This window comes from Corvus hawaiiensis, chromosome 27 (genome assembly GCF_020740725.1).
Source record: "Corvus hawaiiensis isolate bCorHaw1 chromosome 27, bCorHaw1.pri.cur, whole genome shotgun sequence".
NCBI classification, from domain to species: Eukaryota; Metazoa; Chordata; class Aves; order Passeriformes; family Corvidae; genus Corvus; species Corvus hawaiiensis.
The window spans coordinates 56,659-82,037 of NC_063239.1; the positions used below are offsets into that span (position 1 = coordinate 56,659).

Consider the following 25,379-nt stretch of genomic DNA (forward strand, 5'->3'; position numbering starts at 1 on the left):
CCCCCAGGGATGGGCACTCCCTGCCCATTCTGGGGAGAAATTATCCCAATATCCAACTTCAGCCTCCCCTGGCACAACTCGAGGCCGTTTCCAAATCCCAGGAAATACCCAGCTTAATCCTAGGGCTCCCAGGTTGTTGCCCTTCCCATTTAGGGGTGCGCAGACAATGTCTCCTTCTCCCATTAACGGGGGCTCTGCCTCTTGCATGGTCACCGGAGCTCAAAACTGCATGACCAAACTCCTGGGCTGAGTCTTGGATTGCCTGGAAGTGATTCCAGCTGCATCTGTGGATTTGCAGCCACAGCGATAAAAATCATGGAATCCTGGAACGTTTTGGGAGGGAAGGGACCTTAAAGCCCATCCAGTGCCATCCCTTTTCTGGGCAGGGACACCTCCCACTGCTCCAGGGAGCTCCAACATGGCCTTGGACACTTCCAGGGATTTTGGGGCAGCCACAACTCCTCTGGGAACTCCAACTTCCCAAACTGCTCCAAGATTTTTCTCTGAAAGACTTCTTGAGAGATCCCAGAGAAGTTGCTCGGAAAAAGACTGCCAGAGGTTTTGCACCAGGAATGCTCCAGCATCTTCTCCACTCCAGTGCATCACTGCCCCTCTCCAGCTCGGCCAACGCTGATCTGGAACGTCAAACACACCAATGCCAAGGACTGGGACAGTTTTCCAAGGAACTCCCCTGGATGCTGAAGGCTGAGAAGGGGCTGGTGGTGTGGGAGCAAGAAACCTTCACCTCCTTTCCACCAGTTTGGCTCCAAGCAGCTGAAATGAGGCGCTAAGAAGTAGCAGTTTGCTTTCAAAAGCAATTTACTTGAAATATTCCCTTTTTTTCTGGGAAGAAAATGCTTGTGGTACCCAGGAGCTGAACACAGACGATTTTACTGCTGGTGTTGGGGTTTTTTCTTTTCTTTGCTAACAAGGGAAGGCTGCGAAGCAGAAATGTGACACCCAGCAGTACCAGGGCGGGGCTTTATCCCCATCTCAGAACCCTTTTTCTTCATTCCACGTCATCTTCCCTCTTCTAATCTTCCCTGACAGGTGCTGGCTAAAAGCAGGAGCAGGGAAAAGGCGGTGTTCAGGGTTGGAAAGATCCGCCAGCAGCTCCTGAGCCCGCTCAGGGTGTGACTTCTCACACCCGCTCCGTGCCCGGAGCTGCGGCGGATCCATCCTGCCTGGTGCTGGGTCAGAGCCTCTCCCAGAGACCAGGACGGGGACTGGGAGCAGCAGCTGAGGGTTTAAATCACACCCATTCCATCCCTGACTTGGGAATTTTCACACATGGGAGCGGAAGGAAATTTGCCACCCCTGTGAGCTCCGACACCTCTCGGTGTAACACGTTGGGTGTTCCAGGCTGGGAGCTGCGGTGTTCCAGGATGTCTTGGCATTTGGAAGACCCAAGAAAAGTCCAAACTTCCCCTTTTTCCCAGCACTGGATACCTTTACCCATTCTCAGCGGCTGCTCCCAAAGTTGGGTGAGAGGTCCGGTTACTTTGGAAGGTGGAATTCTTCAGGTGTCCCTGCCCATGGAAGGGCAGGTGGAACAAATGGGTTTAAACTGAAAGAATGGGAGGTTTTCATTGGATTTGAGGAGGGAATTGTTCCCTGTGAGGGTGGGGAGGGGCTGGGATGGAATTCCCAGAGAAGCTGTGGCTGCCCTTGGATCCCTGGAAGTGCCCAAGGCCAGGTTGGACAGGGCTTGGAGCCCCCTGGGATGTGGGAGGTGTCCCTGCCCATGGCAGGGGTGGAACTGGGTGGGCTTTAAGATCCTTCCAACCAAACCATCCCGTGAATATCCCTGAGTCAGTGGCACGAGGAGACATTTTGGCTCCCTGTGTCCCGATTTTTCCCCTCTGGAGCTGCAGGTCTCCGGGCTCTCCCTACAGACGACTCCCAGATCCAACGGCACCCGACCATCTCAGCTGCCCCAGAGCGTCCTGAAGGCACAGCATTCCCAGGAGGGCCTCTTCCTCCCCTGGGATCATTAAAACCCTTCCCATTTCTGAGAGCAGGAAATGGAATTTGGGGAGAAACTTCTGGAGGCAGAAGAGCAAATCCTCTGCTTCTCCTCCTCCGTTATTGCAGTTTCCTCTTCCCATCTCTCTGGGAATACTGCTAAAGGAGAGGGGCTGTGACAGCTCCTCAGCGCCCATCACGTCAAACCCGCTCGAAAAGATGTTCAGGGAGTGAAAGGAAGTGCCAGCACCTGTTTTAAAATCATAGACTGGGATTTTCACAGGAGTAAAGGAAGTTTAAGTGCCTAAATTCCATCGGGTGGCCGCGGGATTTGGATTCCTGACTTCCTTGGGTTCCTGCATGTCATACATGAAATCCCTATTTGTGCTTGGTCTTTGCATATTAAGTGCTTTAATTAATTAATTTTGAGTTAAATATTTTTAAATTGAATGTTAAACTTAACCCATCAGCCCAGGTACAAAAATCAAGTTCCATTATCAGTGTTTTCAATTGTTCAAAGTAGTTTATTGAATTGCACCCTTCCCAGTTAAAAATTCCCCAGTTAAAAATCCCAACTTATGCTCCCCTTTCAAACTTCAAACCACCTGTACACCATAAGAGTTACCTTTCCTGTGTTTACTGCATACTTTTACAAGTGTTTTAAGATGTGTTGGATGTATTTTAATACTTTTTTTAGGTGTTTTTACTTGCACTTTGGTTCCAAGGCTAACTCCAAAAACCCCAGTTCTACCAGCCAGCAGCTATTTTTAGCCCCATAGCCCTTACCCTGTAGGCAAGTTCCGTGGCAACCTGAATTTTAATGAAGGCATTATAGCACCCTTATCTCAACTAATACCACCCCTCTGACAACGACGAGCCATTGGTGGACGGAGATGATCTGTCAAAGGGAAAGCACCAATCGCTTTGAACCGAAGGGGCGGGCTGTGGGCGGGCTGTGGGCAGGCTGTGGGCGGACTGGGGTGGAGCAAAGGCGCTATAAAACAACGAGACGGAGAGAGAGGTGGTCTCTCTCTCTCTCTGCAGGCTAGCTGGGGTGGAGGACAGTGCTGGGCATTAAAAGCCTTACTCCTATTACGGAGCCTTTAATAATTTTTTTCCTGACTTTCGGACCAGCTAAAAGTTTCGGACCAGCACTGCAAGTCCTTTTCTCTACCTGAGGTCCAGTGCTGTCTCAGCCAGAAGATCTCAGATCCCTGTGCTCCTGGGGCATACCATCTGCCGAGCCATAGGATCCCAAATTTTTATATTTTTCTAATTTCTGTAATTTTTCAATTTTTCTGTTTTCAATAAATTATTTTAGTTTTTTTTACTAAGAGTTGTCTCATTTCTCACACTGCAGAAGTCCCTGTCTTCTTCTGGATTTGCATTTCAGCTGGGCAAAGAACAGTTCGGGGTTAAAGCACTGAAATAGAGTTCATTTCTGAAGGAGCGAGGATCTGGAAGTCAGTGAGTTACTCCCAGCAGAAGCTAAAAAGAAGGATTTGCATCCTCAGATTTTTTTGGTTTTTTTTTCCAAAATAAAATGGAGTTCCTGTGATGGAAGAATCCAAGGTTTACAGTGAGCTGAGTCTAGCAGAGCCTGGTTTTATCTGAGTAAAAATAACTCTTCTGGACCAAATCCTCCTTCTACAGGTCCTGTAAAGTCTCCAGAGACTCCAGTGCCGTTGTTCTGGATTTATCTGGATTTTTCTGGATTTATCTGGATTTAGTTGCCCTGATCCCTGATATTGAACAGAGGAATTCAACGTTCCCGGGACCAGGATGGCCCCTGCCCCGGGTCCCCAGGAGGAACTGGCCCTGCCCTCCCGACCCAAACTGCTGCTGATGTTCTGAGTAAAAATTGACATTTCCCAGGAATTCCTGCTGCCAAGGCAAGGCCCAGGAAAGCACCTCAGCACAGATTCTTCTTCCATGAAAAAGCTGCACGAGCCAGCACTGGCAGGAATTAAAAAATAAAATTACAGCTGGGTTTCTGACCGGTTTTAAGCAAAAAACCACGAGAAATTGTGAGCTTTCCTCTCGCTTTTGGGGCTGAATAATTCACATTTCCATTGGTATAAACCCAGAGCCATTTTTTAAAGCACTCTTGAATCCATGGATTTTTTTTTCCAGGGAAAGGCTCTGATCTGCAGAATATCTAAATCAATGTCAGCCGGTTCGAGGTCCAAGACCTGGAGCGTTGAGTTTCCTGTCAGGTGGATGCACACGGACATGGATCACAGCATTCCCCCAAGGAAACTCCGGGATAAAGTGGAATTAATTATTGGATTTTTCTGGCTGTGGTTTCGCTCAGCATCTCCATCACTCCGGAATTAAGAAAGCAGAATTATTTATTTTTTGGGCTGTTCTCTGCATGGTTGGGTTTGTTCCCACTGAAGGAGACAACCAGGATTGTCACAGCTCTGTAGGGGATCTTCCATCCCTCCCTCTGGGGCTGTCATTCCCTTCCCATCACTCCTGATCTCAATTCCCACATATTCGCCTTGTTTTTGGAAGGAATTCTGAATTAATTGGAAATCTCTGCAGGTCTCTCAGATGAGGAAGGGGTTAAACCTTGGTCCCCACCATCTCCCATCTATCAAACCTCAGAAAAGACCCCAAAAATCCCAAATTAAACCCAGATGCCCAATCCAGGTAAAAAAATTTGGGATTTATGCCCAGCTGGTGCCGCGTGGCTCAACTTCCCCATTACCCAGTGAAGCTCAGGGTCCTTCTGCAGCCTAAATTTGGTGTTTTTACACATTTACACCAATTTTACCATGGATTATCCCCATGGAATGTCCCAGAACCAAATCCTGATGGATTAATAGAGGAGTCCAGGATTGGTCACTGCCATGCCAAGAACTTCCCCTGAGTAAATGAAAGAGCTTTAAATAATACAGGAAGACAGATATAAATATAAATATATGTTAAAAAATGTATACATATATGTATAAAGGGTGGATAAAGGAATATAAATATGAATATATGGATATAAAAATATAAATATAAATATAAAAATACAAATACAAATATATAAATATATATTAAAAAATATAACTGGTCTTCACCAAAGTCTCCTCTCTAGTACAGGGATAAAATCTTCTGCCTTTGTCAAATATTTTGAGAGGAATGTGACAAGATAGAGAATATTTGTAATATATTATTTATATTATATATTATAAATCCATATTATTGATACTATAATTGGACAATATCTAATTACTCATAATCAATATCGATTCTATCAGCATCAATAGCCACAGAACAATTAACTGCTAATATTAATAACAGTATCACCCGTGGTTTGAGATAACAGTTAATGGACTGATAATGAAATATTTGAGGTTATTTCTCTTTGGTTCTGTCCAGGGATTTGACACAATCCACAGGATTCCACCTGTGTACAGCCAGGAATCCCTGAATTCTTGATCCAACGACCAGGAATCCCTGAGTTCCTGATTCAACAGCCAGGAATCCCTGTATTCCTGATCCTACAACTAGGAATCCCTGAATTCCTGATCCAACGGCCAGGAATCCCTGTATTTCCGATCCAACAGCCAGGAATCCCTGAGTTCCTGATCCAACGACCAGGAATCCCTGAGTTCCTGATTCAACAGCCAGGAATCCCTGTATTCCTGATCCTACAACTAGGAATCCCTGAATTCCTGATCCAACGGCCAGGAATCCCTGTATTTCCGATCCAACAGCCAGGAATCCCTGAGTTTTTGATCCAACGGCCAGGAATCCCTGAGTTCCTGATTCAACAGCCAGGAATACCTGAGTTCCTGATCCAACGGCCAGGAATCGCTGAGTTCCTGATTCAACAGCCAGGAATCCCTGTATTCCTGATCCTACAGCCAGGAATCCCTGTATTGCTGATTCCACAGCCAGGAATTCCCGAGTTCCTGATCCGACAGCCAGGAATCCCTGAATTCCTGATCCTACAGCCAGGAATCCCTGTATTTCCGATCCAACAGCCAGGAATCCCTGAGTTCCTGATCCAACGGCCAGGAATCGCTGAGTTCCTGATTCAACAGCCAGGAATCCCTGTATTCCTGATCCTACAGCCAGGAATCCCTGTATTGCTGATTCCACAGCCAGGAATTCCCGAGTTCCTGATCCGACAGCCAGGAATCCCTGAATTCCTGATCCTACAGCCAGGAATCCCTGTATTTCCGATCCAACAGCCAGGAATCCCTGAGTTCCTGATCCAACGGCCAGGAATCCCTGAGTTCCTGATTCAACAGCCAGGAATCCCTGTATTCCTGATCCTACAGCCAGGAATCCCTGTATTGCTGATTCCACAGCCAGGAATTCCCAAGTTCCTGATCCAACAGCCAGGAATCCCTGTATTCCTGATTCTACAGCCAGGAATCCCTGAATTCCTGATCCAATGGCCAGGAATCGCTATATTCCTGATCCAACAGCCAGGAATCCCTGAATTTCTGATCCAATGGCCAGGGATCCCTATATTCTTGACTCTACAGACAGCAATCCCTGAATTCCTGATCCAACAGCCAGGAATCCCTGTATTCCTGACTCTACAGCCAGGAATCCCTGAATTTCTGATCCAATGGCCAGGGATCCCTATATTCTTGACTCTACAGACAGGAATCCCTGAATTCCTGGTCCAACAGCCAGAAATCCCTGTATTCCTGACTCTACAGCCAGGAATCCCTGAATTTCCGATCCTGCAGCCAGGAATCCCTGTATTCCAGCCCTGCCACTCTGCCACAGGTTCAGATGTAGGATTCAAATCTCCCTTTATCTTCAAACATTCCCAGTTTTATGACTCTTGTTTCCGTTCCCGGTCAGGAGCAGGAACCTGGGGGGACACAGGGAGCCGGCACCTGGCACTGGGAAATCCAGAGCCTCCTGTGCCAAGAGGGAAAATTTATTCTGTTGATGATTTTTCCTGACTTTCAGTCCCCCCAGCTTGCTGGGATGCAGATTCCAGCAGTGCCCGAGGCATTCTCTGTCTGGAGAAACAATAAAACTTCCGAGTGCCAAGGGAACGGCGCCAGCTGAGCACAGCTGGCAGCTCATTCCCGCCATTAATGTGGTTTTCGGGAGCTCGTTGACTCCTTTTCCCCAGAAATCCCCAGGGGTCCTTGGATAAACTGCAAGGAACATTTGGAGGATGCTCGTGAAACATTAGGAGAGGGGGAAGAACATCTCTGACAGCCAGGAGATCACGGAATCACAAATTTCTGGAATGATTTGGGTTGGAAGGAACATAAACGATTATCCAGTGCCACCCCTGCCATGGGCAGGGACACCTCCAGCTATCCCAGGGTGCTCCAAGCCCCATCCAGCTTGGCCTTAGGCACTTCCAGGGATCCAGGGATCTGCCGTGTCCATGTCTCTCCCATTCTGGAGCTCCGGATGAGGCTCCCAGTGCCGAGGGAAGGGGAATAATCCCTGTCCCTCCCAAATCAGGCTCCAGGTGCAGCGTCTGCTGCTGGTTTCCCAAAAAACTATCCTGGGGAAGTTTCCATCTTTAAAGGTCTCTCAGGAGATGAATTTTTGTTCCACCAGGACCTGGAAGCTCAATTTTCCACCCCTTCATCATCTGCAAGGACAAGATCCGATGGATTGGGTGTCCCAGAGAATTCCAGAGGGGTTGTTGTCTGCTTGCGCTGTTCTGGCTGTATTTTTCCACCAATCCATTAGTCACCAGCACCATTCCCATGCCGCTGGAGATATCCATATTGGAGTGCAGTATCTGATTCCCGGCGCTCTATCGATTCCCAGCTCTTCTCCGAAGGGCACTGACTCATCCTGCGGAGCTCCGGCGGAGGAGCTGCTGATAAAAACAACATTTAACATTTGGAGCCAGAGGCTGGGGGTGAGAAATGCTCCTCCACCACAGACATCCAAGGATCGTGAGCTGGATTCACAACAGGAAGGCTTTTCCCCCTGCTCTGATGCTGAACGCACCCATGCTCCTGATGGGATCATTTTTGGGGGATGGATTTGCTGGGATAACAGGGAATGGCTTCCCAGTGTCAGAGGGCTGGGTTAGATGGGATATTGGGGAGGAATTCTTCCCTGTGAGGGTGGTGAGGCAACAGACAGGTTGCCCAGATAAGCTGTGGCTGCCCCTGGATCCCTGGAATTGCCCCTTCCAACCCAACCATCCTGTGATTCCATGGGTGCACAGCCCTCCGGCCTGGCATCATTCCACAGGATGCACAACCTATGGAAAACTCCCAATGGGGAATTCCTTTCTGTGTGTGAATGTTGGACGGGACAGAGAGGGTTTCTGGAGAGGGAAGTTTTCCCCTGCCCACATCAGAACACAACCATCCCGTTTTTATTCCCTCCGAGTGTTCCAGCTGGGACCTGAACTAGACTGAGGAAATGAATCACAAAATCCTGGAATGGTTTGGATGGGAAGGACCTCAAAGCCCACCCAGTGCCACCCCTGCCATGGGCAGGGACACCTCCCACTGTCCCAGGGGGCTCCAAGCCCCCTCCAACCTGGCCTGAGACACTCCCAGGGATCCAGGGGCAGCCACAGCTCCTCTGGGAATTCCATCCCAGCCCCTCCCCACCCTCCGACCTTGCACCAGCCTGAGCTTTACAAACTCTTAAACTTCCAGAACCTATTTTTATTAAAGCTAAAAAGAGGAAAAACTGAGTGGAGAGAGAAAACTGCACATCCCAACGCGGGAGAGCCATCCCTCAGTCCTGGATCAATAACGCCTGAGGAGCTCCTCTCCCAGAGCTCCCATCGATTTCCATCGGAACCTGATTCCAAGGGAACCAGTGCCACCTACTGAGGCAATTTCTCAGTCTCGTGGCATTTTTCTTAATAATTATGAAGACATCTTTAATTTTTTTGAAAGCAGGAACCGTGAGATTAATGAGCGTCCCAGCTTTTGATGCGTTTGTCTTCCCGTGGAGTAAAACGTCCGAGAACTTGGAATAAAACTGGAAGGGCCCCACCCAAAAGGCAAAATACACAAAGAAGAATGATAAAGTTGGGTTTTATTTGATAAGCACATTTTTTTCTTCCCTCCCATGACCTCATGAGCTCTTCTGCCCAACCTCACCTTGTCAGGACACATTTGATGTGAATCCAGAGGGATTAAAGGAGTGGGTGTGGTGGCTCCGGTGCCGGGAATGCAGCATTCCTCCTCTCTGACACACAGCAGCCAAGAATTTGACTCATGTGGCTCCCCACATCTTAAAAAGACAGAGGTAAAATGGTGTCACCCAGAGAATCGGTGGCTGCCACATCCCTGGAAGTGCCCAAGGCCAGGAAATGAACCTTGGAAGTGTGAATGTGGTCAACCCTTCCAATGCTTCTCCTTTTCTCATTTTCCTTCATGGAAACCTCACTGCTCTGGGAGCCTTTTGATTCTTCTTGATCCTAAGGAAGCCATGCTACAAAAATTCCAGTTCCACTGAAATCACCGAAATCAAAGAAACACTGGGACTCTGATTAACTCAATTCATTATCAATTTAAGGGACTTTATTCTAATATGGGCAGTAAGTGAGGGTTTTTCAGTCGAATCAGCATTTGGGGGCCTTATGCAAAATTTCCCCAACAGCTCCACCTTTTTCAATCCCATCCCTAACTCCAGCCCTATCTGGGCCGGCAATTAAGTGCGGCAGGAAGAGAATTAAATGTGGACACGATTTTTAATGAGGATGTTTTCCAGGACTGGGGCCAAATGAGCCCAAATACATCAGTGCCCAGGGGTGAGCGTGGAGCCGCAACAGGGAAAGGAGAGTCAGAAAGTTTCCCATTTGGACTAAACCCGAAGCATTAATTAGGACATTAATTTAATTTCCCTTCCTGTGTCAGCTTTTAATTAAGCCTTCATTCACCCTCTGATGTTGGCTTTGGGATTGCATGGAATTGCCACGGAGTCTGTGGCATCCTACGGAGCATTGCCAGCTCTGAGCCTGGGGGTGGCTGGGCAGAGGGGACGAAGGGACACAGCTGTCACCTGGGCTGGTGGCCTTGGCAGAGGGAGAACAGAATTCCTGAGGCTGCTCCAAATCCCAGCACAAAAGCTCAGGCCTTCCACTAACCTGGATCTCTGCAGATGCCCAAATTTCCCCCCACTTCAGAGCGGGCCCTAAAATAAATGCAGGAAAATTCCTAATGGTGCCTTCGTTAAATCCTCTCCTAAGCCCAGCTCATTAAATGTAATATCTGGTGGCTCTTCATTCATTACTCCTCAATTTCAACTTTTTAAGGCTTTCTTTTCATTCCAGGATATTGGATTTGATGAAACAACAATGGCCTTAGCAGAGGAAAAAGCTTTTCCCTAAATTATCTTTCCTGCTTCAGCACGATCGTCCTTCTCCATCTCCCTTCCCATTGTGTGCTCGCTCCATTCCTCATTTCCATGGTGCAAGGAACACCCAGAGCCACCCAGACTTCAGGATGACCTCAGCTACTCCCTCAACGGGAAGTTTTACGGGAATTAGGACCTGGATGTGGATAAAGACACAAGACTGAGTTGGGTAAGCTGGATTGGAATCCTGGTCCTGTCTCAGTCTCCTTGGAGGATGCTGGAAAAGCCATTTCCTGGGAGAGTGGAATAACAGTTCCTAACCCCCTGAAAGGATCCATTCCCAGTCCTTGGGGAAGGCTGGAAATCTTTCCACATCCGGCACAGAAACGTCGGTTCAGTCAGGAAACAGAACAGACTCTCTTGGATCTGATTTCCCAGAGAAGCTGTGACTGCCCCATCCCTGAAATGTCCCAGGCCAGGTTGGATGGGGCTTGGAAGTTGTCCCTAAGGTCCCTTCCAGCCCCAACCGTTCCATGTTTCCGTGATTTTGTGTTCCCACAAAAATCCTCAGTCCAACGCTTCCAGAAAAATCTCATGGGCAGAAAATCATTGCAAAAAGCCCAACTCTTCCCATCTTGGAAGAAATCAGTGGATCACCACTGGGGTGCTTTGCCAGCCCATTTAGACCAGGAGGAATCCGGTGAATTTAATGGAGTGAGAAGGATTTTCCCAGACATGTTCCTGCAGATCCAGCAACGAGATTTTTGCTCCAAACGTGACTCAGCAAAGTCCCTCCCCATCATTCCTTCCCCTCTTTCCAGGAAATTTGGCCAAGAATGAACTTTGGCAGGGGGGCTGTGGAGGATATTCAAGTGAATTATATTTTGTCATATAAAATTAAGAGAGGAACCAGTTAAAAATCATTTTAATCAGGAAAACAAATGGAAAAAGGAATGGAATGATCCCATGTAGACTGCTTTTGACATTTGTGGATTTGTTTTGTATTCCCTCTCACTCAATAAACTGAAGGATGACTGAGTTCATTTCACAGGAGATGGATTGGATTTTCTCCGAGCAGCTCTGCCGTGTCCATGGAATTCAACCAGAAAAAACCCAGACCCTGTGCTTTAAAAGTCCTGGATTCTGCATTATCAGAGCCCCACTGCACCCCTAGGGCAGGGCCAGGGGAGCAGCACAGCCGCTGTCTGGGAGGGAGGTGATTTTCTGATGGTGCTGGGGAATATTTGGGTGGAATTTAAAGCAAATCTGTGCCCAGACACAGCCATGAGCCCAAATTGGAGAGTTTAACTTATGTATGAGCTGTCACCCAACCCAAATTCCAGGTTTGTTGTGGGGAGCCAGTTTGGGAGTGGGAGCAAGAACAAGGGGGAAACCAAAGTGGACACAGGGAATGGCTTCCCAGTGCCAGGGAAAGGTGGGATATTGGGAAGGAATTCCTGGCTGGGAGGGTGGGGAGGGGCTGGGATGGAATTCCAAGAGCAGCTGAGGCTGCCCCTGGATCCCTGGAAGTGCCCAAGGCCTGGTTGGATGGGGCTTGGAGCAGCCTGGGACAGTGGGAGGTGTCCCTGCCCATGGCAGGGGTGGGATGAGAGGATTTTAAGGTCCTTCCCACCCAAACCATTCCAGGATTCTGTGATCCTATGAAAGCAAAGGACAGTGGATGAAAAGGAGACAGGAAAAGCCATCGAGGCTCAGTTCTGTCTGGCTGGATGAGGTCTTTTCCCTCCCAGCCTAATCCAGAAAAGTCCCCACCACTGGGCTCTGTGCCTTTGGGGTGAAGAGGCTTTTCAATATTGCGGGAAAACTGGTCTTTCCTTATTTTCTGCAGCCTCAAGCATCAGGGAAATCGATGTCAGTGCAGGGTTTATGTCAGGGCAGCCCCCACCAAAGCCTTTGCAGCGACTGACAAGAAAAAAGAAGAACAAAGCAGGAAAAATAAATAAAACTAAACCAAAACCAGCCTGCTTATTCCTGGCGGAGACTGAAAACAAGGAGAGGCGGAGGCTCTCCTGCCACCCAGGAGGTCCTGTCAGGGATCAGCCACCAGCTAAAGGCACTAAATAAATCTGCAGCCTGCATACAAGACCTGCAGGACAGGTTGGATCAGGCACGAGCTCCCTTGAGGATTTTGGGGAGATGGAAGATAAAACGTGAGCCCTTTATCAGTTACATCTCTGCCTTTTAAGCTTCTGGGCTTCTTTTATTATTTTAAGTGGTGAGGGGAATAGGGAAGCACATTTGATTTATTTGTGGGCATGAGAGGGAGCATAAAGCCAAAGTAAATCCCGATCCAAAGTCTTGGCTCTGCAATTCCATCACTGCAGGAGCCTGACTCCAAAATCAGAGTGTCAAATGTCAGGGAGAACACCTCTCCCCATCTTTTCAGCCAGATAAACTCCCCACCTCCACACACGCTCCTCTCCTCCTTTGGCAAAGCCAGAACATCAATAAAAATATTTCCATGAGTTTTTTTTTTCCCACTGGGATTTCTTTATTCCCTCGTTGTCCTCAGGTGACGGTGGCACAACAAGGAAATCATCCCCATGCCAGCACGGGCCATGCTCCAGGCAGGAACTCACAAATTGGCGTCACCATTTAGCACGAGAAGCTTGTTCAAGATTTAGCAGATCCATTGCCAAAAATCTACTTTGGGAAATTGTTGCTTTTCCCTGCTGCCTGGGCTCATTGGAATGCTGTGAACACTCGGTGCAGACGCTGAGGACACTGAATTATTTAATGCTCCACACCTCGCTGAGCTGAGACCCTGTGGAGCCAAAGGGAGTTGGGTGCAGTTCCTTCATCCACAGTAGATGGGGATGAGACAGGCCCTGGGAAATATTGCAAGCATGGATTTGGAAATTAGGAGAAATTCCTTTTGGCAGTCCCTCCCAGCCTCTCACACACCCAGTTCCATCTTTTCCATCCCCATTAACACTTCAGTCTGTCATGTCCAGGGTCTCAGTTCCCTCCATTCCCTCCCTAAAGCTTTTCATAGAATCCCAGAAATGGTTTGGGTTGGAAGGGACCTCAAAGTCCCACCCCTGGCCATGGGCAGGGACACCTCCCACTATCCCAGGGTGCTCCAACCTGGCCTTGGACACAGCCAGGAATGGGGCAGCCTCAGCTGCTCTGGGAATTCCATCCCAGCCGCTTCCCACCCTTACAAGGAAGAATTTCTTCCCAATATTTAGTCTAAGCCTACTCTCCTTCGGTTTAAAGGCACAACTCTGTGAGAGCGGCAAAATCCTAAAACCTTCTGAAAATTGGATGAATCTCAAAGAGTCACTTGCTCCTTCTCTCACTTATCCTCGTCAGCCTCAGCTCCGAGCATCTTGTGGCCCACACCCCAAAACTCGTGAAAACCCGAGGAACAAGGACACCAGCAGATCAAGAAGTCACCCTTGCCCCTCTTGGCCACTCTCTGACCCTCACACCAAGCAGATTCCGAGAGGATTCCACAGCACAGGACCCTGTTACCTTAAAAAAGGCCATTTTTACTCTCCCAAAAATGCATTTTTTCCCTGGAAATAAATGCACAGCAGTGAGTTACAAAGACTTGAACAATTAATCATTCCAGGAGCACCCCAGGCCACTGCAGCCACAGCTGGGATAATGTATTCCAGACAGTCCACGCTTTTCACTGGAATAATAAACATTTTCAGAAATACTCAACAGCCAATGTGCTGAGTTAGGCAGAACCTGAAGTTCTGGCAGCGCAAAATCACATTATCATAAAAGCATTGGAAAAGCCCTCTGAGGTCATGGAATCCAAGTGTTCTCCCAGCCAAGCCCAAGGCCAACCCACATCCCCAAGTGCTACATCCACACATTTCTTAAACACTTCCAGGGTGTTCAAACCAGGCTGAAGACCTTGACTCAAACATCTTTATGAAGGGAGATGCAAGACCAGTGGTCTAAGACCTGCAGGAATGAATTTTGAATACTCACCCTTGCTGATAAAGTTCAAAAGCGCCCATGGAACACCCGGCAGGACAAAACCACCTCTTTTCTATGTTTTAAAAGAACTCTCCCATATCTCCTCTCTCATCTGCCTCGTCTCACCAAGCAGAACCCGTGTTTAAATCCAATTAAAGCCCATTTGTCACAGGGTAGAACTGACACCGAAATGCTCCTGGTCTGCTCACAGCTCACTCGCTGCTCCTCCAAGTCACAAATCACAATAACCATTCTGTGGAAATCGTAAGAGAGGACCTTGAAATCCTGCTGAACTCAATGAGCCATTAAATAGTTGACAATATTCTTTATAGGAACCACGAATAGTTAATTAATCCCCAAATACGAATGGTGAGCATGAATAATTACCACCATAGATCCCGATCAAGAGATCTGCAGTGAGCATAAATTGACATTGCTTCGTGTACAACCGCTCACGCCAGCTGCGAGACTGGTCCTAAAATGCTGGGCTTGGGCTTAAAACGTGGGAATCCCAGATGGGAAGGTCTCAGTTCTGTTCCCAGTGTGCCACTCCATGGACTTTCCATGAAATCTGCACTTCTTTTTTTTGTCAGTTTGCCTGTTTGTGTCACTTCTGTCAGTCTCAACACGTACAAAGGGTCTGTCTATTCCTTCATCTTCATCGCTACGAGAACCTCTTTTCCTGGTTCCTATTCCTTCACACTTCCTGGATTAACAACTCCAGGGTTTCCCTTCCCCTTCCTCTTCCCCTTCCCTTTCCCCTTCCCCTTCCCCTTCCCCTTCCCCTTCCCCTTCCCCTTCCCCTTCCCCTTCCCCTTCTTTCCCCTTCTTTCCCCTTCTTTCCCCTTCCCTTCCCTCAAGTCTTGTGTCATTGAGATGTGACCTTCAGAATTTCTTGCATGACACAAAAACAAACAAGGAGCCACCGTGGCGGTGAATGCAGGGAATTTTTCGATCAGTGAATATTTGCATATCCTTGGATGGGAGATATCAGTGGTACCAAGAGTTGTCATTAATCAAAGCCCACTGAGAGTCTCCTGCCAGGCAAATGCTGGTCATGACGTGTCTTGGCTCTGTCTTGGTGTCCCACCAAGTGTCACACGGGCTTTATCAAATCCCAGCTTCTTGCCTCAGCACACAAAGCCCAGCAGAGTTTGGAGGGGTTCAGATGATCCAGGTGGGAGGCAAAGTTCAGACAGGAGGAGAGACCCTCCCACATCATCTCAAAGGTGTCACATCCTGACAGCGTGCACTGAGGTGGCAGCAGAATCGGTCCTTTGAGATCTTCACTCCCCTTGCACCGTCTGAAGGTGACTTCCAAATCCAGCCGCTCAGCTACCTGGAGATAAACTCAAATTGAGTATTTCCTGGCTCAGGGTCATAGGGCTCAGCATTCCTTAGGAAACTCGTTCTGCATCCTTTTGTATCCAAGCATCCTTTCCAACTCAACCACGTTTTCCAACCCAACCACCCTTTCCAACCCATGCACCCTTTCCAGCCCATCCACTCTTTCCAACCCATCCATCCTCTTCAACCCAACCACACTTTCCAACCCAATCACGCTTTCCAGTCCAACCACCCTTTCCAACCCATGCACCCTTTCCAACCCAACCCATGTACCCTTTCCAACCCATGCACCCTTTCCAACCCAACCACCCTTTCCAACCCATCCTCTTCAACCCAACCACACCTTCCAACCCAATCACGCTTTCCAGTCCAGCCACCCTTTGCAACCCAACAATCCTTTCCAGCTCAACCCAACCACGCTTTCCAATTCAGCCATTCTTCTCAGCCCGACCATCATTACCAACCCACCCATTCTTTCCAACCTCCCTCTTCAACCCAGATACCCTTTTCAACCCAACCACCCTTATCAATGCAACCACCCTTATCAATGCAACCACCCTTTCCAACCCATCCATTCTTTCCAAACCAACCCAACGCAAGCCAACCCAACAAGCAGCAAAACAGTGCCCCGGATCCTGCAAATATTCCCAAAGCATCACGGCTGCCCACATCCAGCTTCTGACTGTTCCATCCTGTCTAACTGCTTCGTTTTTGATGGTGGAGCTTTGAAACTTCACCTCAACCGACTGACAAAACACCTTCAATTGAGCTGCAGCAGCTCTGTGACCTCTCGTGCACCTTTTGTCTTTCAAAACACAGACAGGTGCTGCAGGAGGGAATATTTGAGGACTTGGAAATGGTTCCTTCCCCTTTTGCTGCCCTGGTGTCCGTGGGGAGCCGAGCGCCAGGATGTGCTGTACAAATCCATTTGTTACAGTAAACAGCCCCGGGCAAGTGCCTGCACTCCCGGACCTTGGGAGGATTCCTTGGAGGGTTTGTTCCTCCTTGCAAATTTAGAGATACGAACGCAGGAGGGACCAGAAGCTTCTTCCTGGCCTGAGGCCAAGCATGCAAAGTATACAAACAGACTCTGACAATTTTATACGCAACACCAAAAAAAGAACAATAAAAACAGCTAAAACAAAAAATATTTTAACTAAACTGGACAGACGGTCAGCCGTCATTTCATGGAGTGGAATCATGGAATGGATTGGGTTGGAAGGGACCTTAAAGATCACCCAGTTCCACCCCCTGCCATGGGCAGGGACACCTTCCACTAAACCAGATTGCTCCAAGCCCATCCAACCTTGAACACTTCCAGAGACAGGGATCTTAGAGGTCTTTTCCAACCTTAATGATCCCATGATTCATTAAGTTTAGAGGCAGCCCTCGCCAGTGGCTGAATCCACCTGGAGAACTCTGACCTGCTGCCAGGACCAAAGCCAGGACCAACATTTCTGTGTTTCACCACTCACCAAATTCCCACCTTTCCGCTGAGGCTGGGACTAGCAGGGATCTGCAACAGGAGTTTCCTTGTGGGAACCTGACTTTAGTTTCCCTTTCCAAGGCCCCATCACCTTCCCCATGGAGGTCCCATCAGATAAGCTCTGTTTAAGGCTTTGATGGCTGTGAAAATAAAAACGAATAAACCAGACCTCGCTGGCAATGCTGGGACAGACTGAGCCTGACCCTATTATTGCTGTGACACGAATGCCATTAAAATCTGGAGTGGCACAGAGATAAGCTCCTATTGAAGACCAGGGATGGCAGTGAAATTCCAGCAGAGTCTTGAGTCAATGGCAAGTTCAGCCCCCCTCGTCCTTGAAATAATGATTCAGCCACGGTGGCTGTGAGTTTGGAGTGTCACACAGAGCAGCACAAAATGATTTTTCCAAAAGATGTCCCTGGAGAAGGGCTGCAGGCAGAGGGAGGAAATGAGGCTGACATCACGCTCGATGCAGGCAGCAACAAGCCCTGTTGGATTTACTCTGCTTCTGCGGCATGGGAGGGGTTTCAACAAAGTTCAGCTGCTTTTTAGGGCATCAGAAGAGAACAGAGATCTTCAAGAGGCACAAAAAAATGTAAAAACCCCAAGGTCTGGTAATAATCCTGCTTTTTCTGGTGTTTATAACAACAGCGGCAGGGAACTCCCACGTCATGGTCCAACTTCTTTTCGATCTACTTGACCTCAACTTTCACCAGCTGCACAGAGCAATAAAGTTCTGTCTCAGGCACAGCCTAATTAGCCCTGAAAAATCGGATTCATCCAAAGGAACAGCACAGGGAAGATCCAGCTCCTGTCCCAGAAGCCCCGTAGCTCCAAAACCGCCAGCATCAGTTTGGGATAATTAACGGGACGAGGCTGGGTCTGGTCTGGTCCCCCTGTGCAGCGAGCATGAGCCACCGTCAATTTAACTCAGTGAGAGAGAATCCGTCAAGTTATTTCCAGGGTTAACAACTCACACTGTTTAAAATATAAATTCCATGTCTGGCCTGAACTTGGCTGCTTTCAGGTTCCCACTCTTGGGTCTTGTGATGCTTTTGTCAGACACATTAAACAGCCTCGATGATCAGAACCATCCTCCCCACATGGACGGGGATAAACCACATCAAGTTACTTTTGGAAGGATTTTTTTTCCTCAAATTAAGGTAACAAGGACTAAACCACACCAGGGCTGGTTCCACCATGGGGAGAACCTGAGCAGAGAAGGCTTTCAAAAGCACAAAGGAGCAGTTAAATGCTCGTTTCCCACTGAAAATCACGGGCCCCTGTGTGTTCTGATCCATTTGTGAAACTTCGAAAGCCTCCTCCCCTGTCTTGGACAGATTAATGGGAAATAATAAAAATATCATTTAAACGTAGAGTCTCAGGGAGGTGATTCAGCTCCCAGTCCCGGCTGCCACAGTTGTCAGTAAATTAGGGAGAAAAGAAACACAAAATGATCCTTTTCCAGTCCCTCCAATTACTCCAGGATGGTTCTGCCTCTGATGAATGATTTTGAGAGCCTTTCCCTTCATCGAGTTGGGAAACTGCTCGGTGAGGAGTGGAGAGCTGGGGAAGAGGGGCCAGGAGGGCAAGAGAGGACACCCCAGCAATTCACGGTGTGCCAGGACACAGAGCACTGTCACCAAGTGCCGGGTGACATCCGCCATCCGACAGGGAACACACGATGCGAGGGAAGGAAGGGAAAGGAGAGAACACAACCCCTGTCTCCTCTGCACCAGCTGTTCCCAGGGGACGGCTGTCAGGAATGGAGAGCTCCCAACAAAGCCGGCTGAGGAGCGAGAGACAGCGCAGAAAAAGAAGCGAACAATGAAAAACGACACATCACAGGTGCACAAAATAAAACAAATCCTGATTTTAGAGCCTGGGACACACACACGGCTGAGCTGCCCGACCTGCTCAGGTGCAGTTTAACTCCTTCTGGATCTGCCTCAGTCCTCCTGTTTCCTCCCACCAGGATGTTCAGGAACTGCCAAGCACTCCAATTGTTCCACATATTCTTGTGTAAAAGAGCTTCGATGTTTTCATGTTGTAAATGTGAAACTTTGAACTCTAAGAGGGGATTTTGGGTTGTGGAGTCCAAAGCTGGGACAGGATAAGGGGGAATGGCTTCCCACTGCCAGAGGACAGGGATGGATGGGATATTGGGAAGAAATTCCTCCCTGGGAGGGTGAGGAGAGACTGGGATAGAATTCCCAGAGCAGCTGTGGCTGTCCCTGGATCCCTGGGAGTGTCCAAGACCAGGTCAGATGGGGCTTGGAGCAGCCTGGGACAGTGGAAGGGGTCCCTGCCCATGGCAGGGGGTGGATGGGATGGACTTTAAGGTCCCTTCCCACCCAAACCATTCCATGATTCCGTCCCTCATTAACACCCACGATCAGATCCCTTTCCAGCCCATTTTTATACCTCTCTGGTTCTTGTTAATTGACCTCCAACAAGTTAAGAGGGAAATGAATGGGAACTTCTCAAACCCAGCTTTGCTGTGCTCCAAGGACAAGGCCAGGACCTTAACAGCCAACAATTTCATTGGGAAAAGGAATTCTTGCTCCATTGAGAAAGGGAATTCCTGCTTAATTGAGAAAAGGAATTTCTTGCAGCTCCTTTTGTACGTGGGAAGTTTGAGGTCCAGGCTCAGGAGAACAAATCCCTCCCACTCCACACGAACACTGCATTTAGTGAGGCAGCCCAGGTCTGACGCCCCCAGAACTCGTTGGTTTGATGGCCTCAGCTGTCCATTTTTGATGGAAAATTTGTGCTGATTTCATGGTGGCTGCTTGGAGGAAAGTCACCACATGTCACGGTTGTTTCATCGCTGGGGGGCAAGTGGAGAAAATGATTTAATTAGGTTTCTGTAATAACATCTCCATTTCCAAATGTCTGCCCAGATGTGCTAGCAGGGAAGGATTTCAATTACTTTGTTTCCTTTAATTCTGTGACTTTAATGCTGATGGAGGCTGAGAAAGGCTGAGATCAAAAACTAAACCAGGAACTCTTTGTCCACAGAAAGTCTTGAATGTATTGAATATATGAAATTAATGTATCCATGGATGCATGAAGCATTTCACGCTTCATCTCCCTGCAGCCACATCCACGTGTAAAATCCAAGCCCGTATCAGAATGAGGGAATCAGGTTGGAAAAAACCCTTAACATCATCGAGTCCAACCATTTAACACATAACTAATTAGTGCAAACATTTGTATTGGTGACGATGGTGCCCAACCAAGGCCACCATCACAAACACAACCCTGAGGAGAGGAGTGTCCTGGTGCTCGATCGGTTCCTACAATTCCAGTGGCAGAGTAAGGAAAAGATCAGCCAAGAGTTTGTGGCATCCCCTCATGTTTAACTTCCACCCCAGCTTCCAAAATCACAAAATATCCACCTGCTACCAACACAAATCCATGAAATAATCCGGGTATCTTGCCTGGGAATTTCAGGAGCTGGCATAAACACGATTTACCCAGTCTTGATGATCCATCTTGTCCGTAGGGCTGGGCCAGGGAATGTGTGGGGATGTGTTATGGTCAGCCTGGTTGGGGATGTGTTGGGTTCAGCCTGGTTGGGGATGTGTTGGGGTCAGCCTGGTTGGGATGTGTTGGGGTCAGCCTAGTTGGGGATCTGTTGGGTTCAGCCTGGTTGGAGATTTGTTGCTGTTGACAGAAGCATCAGGGCAAATAAAACATAAATAGACCCCAAAGAAGAACCCAACCAGCAGCTTCTACCTCCTAATTTCCTCATTAGAGTGTCAAAGCCTCAGCTCAGCTCATCCTGCTGTACCCTCACTCCATCTGTTCCGCCTCTAATTTCAACGTCAATCAAAATAAACAGAATTCCTGAAAATGTGAAAGAAATCTGATATTTCCAAGTTTCTTTGTCTCTTTGAAGACTTTACACCCTCCTGTTCGGCACAGGCAATGTTCCAAGCTGATTTTATTAGGGAATACTACAAATTGGAGAACTCCGAGCCCTCCTAGAGAGCTCTTGTAAAACTCCATGGTTGGATGGAAGCTGGAACAGATGGGAGAGCTCCTCCAGGCTCTACATTAACCCTGCTGTTCCCTGACTGGGGGCCAACAACACTTTCAAAAAGTACAGAGCTAAAAATACATCTCCAAGCCAGAGATGATCCAAAGTTTCAATAAACATCAACAAGATGGGTGACACCCTTTTTCTGGGATGACAAGCAGCTCCTTCCGGGGAAATGCAGGAATTTCAGCATCTCAATGGCTGAAAGAGGGGAGGTGTTTAAGGGAAAGATGTTTCGAGGGAATTTGGTGGCCACTGGTCCATTACAGCTGGAATCCTTCAACCATCACCTCATTACATGGAGAACAGAGCCAAGAGAGCGCAACGAGGGCCTTAATTGGGGTGGAGAAGCGGAGCAGAATTCCTGGGGGGAGATTTGCCATGCTCCACTTGGTGCTGTTTGATAAAAAGTCTCCATTTTTGCAGCCGAGTACACAAATTCCCGTTAGATTCCAAAGGAGCTATGGGTGTCCAGAGTCTTTTAATCTCAGCCTATCTGAGGTTTTCCATACCCACCTTCCCTCCCTGCCACACAGGAGTTGAATGACACAAGTCCACAGCTGGCCTGGGAGCTCTTGGATACCACAGGGTGAGGATTTCAGAGGTGTCAAAGGGACTCAGGCAGCCCCAGGATGCTCTGAAGGGTCTGCTGTGGAAAATGTTCCATCTCTGCAGTGAAGACTCTCCTTTTCATGGAACCATGGAATGTTTTGGGTTGGAAGGGTCCTTAAAGCCCATCCAGTGCCACCCCCTGCCATGGGCATGGACACCTCCCACTATCCCAGGGTGCTCCACCCTGGCCTTGGACACTTCCAGAAATGGGGCAGCCACAGCTTCTCTGGGAATTCTGTTCCCTCACCACCCTCACAGGGAGGAATTCCTTCCCAACATCCCATCTAACCCCTCTTTCAGATAAAAAATCCATCTCTCTCATTCCATTCCGATGATATTATTCCAAACCCTCAGGAGGGCAGACACTCCAGGAGCTCCATACAAGCCATGCAGCAACGTGTCCCTAAAAGCCACCCCTAAGGGAACAGCCTAATCCCAGAGGAGCAGGACCCAAACAGCTGAAAAATCCATTAAAATCCCATTTTTTTTGCCCTGAGCAGGCATCCAAAAGCCTCATCCAGAGGAGCAGATCCCTGCCCTGGTTTGTGGGATGATTATTCCCCCAAACAAACCCACCAAGCTCCATCGTTCATCCTTTCTGCTGACAGGCACGAAGGTTAATTGGTCACAATTGCATTTCTAATGTCCTAGCTGAGAGAAATGCCAGGAGCCGGAGGTAAATCACACAACTACCCACTTGCTGCCTCCGAGTTTAAATAAATAGAAATTCCAGGCTAATTAATATTTAGGAAATGCAAAAGTTGTCATCTTAAATCAGGCTGAAACACAATAATCACATTAAGTGCTTACTTCAGCAAAATACCCCTGAAATGCAAAGTGTTGGTGAGTTATGGGAGTGTTTATCCCCTTAATTGACTCCTGGCTCTGGCAGAACTCCATTACCCAGGAGTTAGGAGGGAATTTAATTCTGATCCTCGCGTTTGCACTCAAGGACTCCTGTTTGACTTGGGTTTATTTTCAGCGGCGGGACTGAAGGGCTGCATTTTTCCAGTTGCAATCCTGCTCAGTTGAGCAACAAATGTGACATTTCGTATTTCATCTGCTGACCTTCCCTTCATATCTGGGAAATCTTTCATCCTGTTCCCCTTCTGTTTCCCTTCCAGACGTCCCTTAAGGCAAGAAGGAGCCTGATGTTTTAGCAGGCAGAGCCTGGTAGGAATTATTTAGACAAAGAGGGGATTTCAGACACACTTTTCTTGGGCTCAGTGAGCAGCCTGGCTGCTGCTTGGACCTCAGTTTCCATGGAATCGTGGAATATCCTGAGCTGGAAAGGATCTGAAAGGATCTTTGAATTGGTGTCCTGGCTTGGCAAGGGACAACGCCAAGAATCAACCCAAGAAACCCCAAGAATCAACCCAAGAATCATCCCAATCACATTTCATTTTAGGAAAAATTTCTTCATCAAAAGGGTGGTCAAGCATTGGATCCAATGTTCCCAGGACATTGGTGGAGTCCCCATGGCTGGAAGTGTTCCAAAAACGTGTGGATGTGGCAGCTGGGTACCTGGGTTAGTGGTGGCCTTCGCAGTGCTGGGTCGGACTTGATCTTAGAGGGCTTTTCCCACCTCAGCAATTCCCTGATTCTCTGATTCCATGGCAGCACTGTCCCAATGCTCCTGGAGCTCTGGCAGCCTCGGGGCCGTGACCATTCCCTGGGGAGCCTGGGCAGTGCCCAGCACCGTCTGGGTGAAGAACCCTGACAGGAATCAGGGTTCCCTCCTTGTGCACAACTCCTCGTCCTGACGGTGAATCCAAAGCGTTTCTGCTGTACCCAATAATTGATTGTTTGAGGGTCACTCCCCACTGTTCTGGGTTGCAGTGTTGTATTCTATGCCCATCCCCAGGAGCTGTTGGAACCAGGTGGGGCAGGGTTTCCTTGCCTCCTCCCTCCAGACTATCTTCTGTTAATGAGCCCATCAACGCCCGGCCTCATCACTCATCATCCCACTGTGAGATGCTCCACCCAGAGGGAGGAACCAAGCAGTCCATCCTGGATATCATCTGAGATTCCCAACACCACAGACACCCTTTCCACGGGATTCCCAGAGGACAGGAGCTACACAGCCACCACTGGACCTTCTGAGGAAGAGCAGCCCCTTCTACAGGATCACTGCTCTGACAGAACCACATCCAGCACTTCAGGAGGACTGCAGCCCCCATCTTATGGGACTGCTACTGCCCCCCTGACTAACAGGGTGTCAGGTTGTATCCTGACTCTGTCACTTTGAACCAGTGTTTTCTGCCTTTTATTCTTTTTTAAAATTTCCCTATTAAATTGTTATTCTGACTTGGTGCCTCCCGCTGGTTTGTTTTCAAGCTAGTACACCCACACACCACAAGGAGCCCCAGAGCTGTCACAGGGCGAGGACAGCTCTCGTGCAGGCACGGTTAATGTGACAACTTGACCCAGCCAGGGGCACAAAACCTCTCCTTAAAGCCGGGTTTAAAATCATCCCGTTAAATAATCCCTGTGCTGGAAGAGGAGGGAGCGCGATCGTAGCTCCTCTGGCGCCCACACCTTTGCCCAAGGGCTTGCTGGGGTTTCACAGCAATTTGGGAATGTCAGCACTTGGGCTGCTCCAGGGGATTCCTCCTCTCTGCTCCTGTAAGCCATCCCAAAACCGGTTTCCTCCTTCCCACAGGCACAAGGCTGGAGCTGCTTCTGCCGGTTCTCCTGTGGGTGACACATTTCGATGTTTTAGCAAGTTCAGGAGGTGTTTGCCACATTTGCCTGACTTCCTGCCACCCTGGAAATAAAAAAGTACCCTGGAAACCTGCACAATTCCCACCTGGCACAGGATTGAAGGAGCTAATGGTGCCTCTCGGATTGACAGCGATTCCGACAGGCAGCACTCAGGGATTTACAGGAGTCAGGCTGAACAGGGGAATGGAAATACACGCACAGGAGTGTTGGCACACAGGCTTTCACAGATTAAAGAGCAGGATTTCACAGATCAGATCAAGGACTTCACACATTAAAGACCAGGACATCACAGAAAAAATCCAGGAGTTCACAGATCAAATCAAGGACTTCACAGAATAAATCCAGAAATTCACACATTAAATCCAGGACTTCACATATTAAATCTAGAACTTCACACATTAAAGGCCAGGATTTCACAGAATAAATCCAGGAGTTCACAGATCTAATCCAGAAATTCACACATTAAATCCAGGACTTCACATATTAAATCTAGAACTTCACACATTAAAGGCCAGGATTTCACAGAATAAATCCTGAACTTTACAGATTAAATCCAGCATCCTGAGCTGCAGCAGGAAGCAGAATAGGAACTCATGGAGAAGTGATGTTGTGGGAAGAAATGCCATGAAAAGAAATCTCACTGGAATCCATGGGAGTCCCTGTGCAGGTGCAGCATTTACAGGTTTTATTTTAGCATCTGGAGCCAGTTTTGGAGGGTTTTCTGTGAGCTGACCTGGCCCAGAGAGAAGAAAGTTGAGAGTAGTTCAAAATCCACAATTCCCAGCCCAGGTATGGATGGTACAGAGCAAGCCCTGATGGAAGCTCAGAGTTCCTGATGTAAGAGAAGGGCTGTGCTTGCAGGGGAGGGGGACAGGAGGGAGCTGGGGCAGGGAAAGGGAACATGGGGAGGGGACGAGCCAGAGAGCCCAGATTGGAAATGGAAAACACCTCAGTTTCAGGGATACTGGGCAAAACAACATAAGG

General features: G+C 48.4%; 1 long non-coding RNA gene across 1 annotated transcript; it reads left to right on the top strand.

Moving 5' to 3' along the window:
* Positions 1-1,511: 1,511 nt before the first annotated feature.
* LOC125317604 lies at positions 1,512-23,943 on the top strand. The gene is made up of 3 exons (XR_007200128.1): positions 1,512-1,523; positions 7,850-7,853; positions 23,785-23,943. It is a non-coding gene; the product is annotated as an uncharacterized LOC125317604 (long non-coding RNA).
* Positions 23,944-25,379: the final 1,436 nt, after the last annotated feature.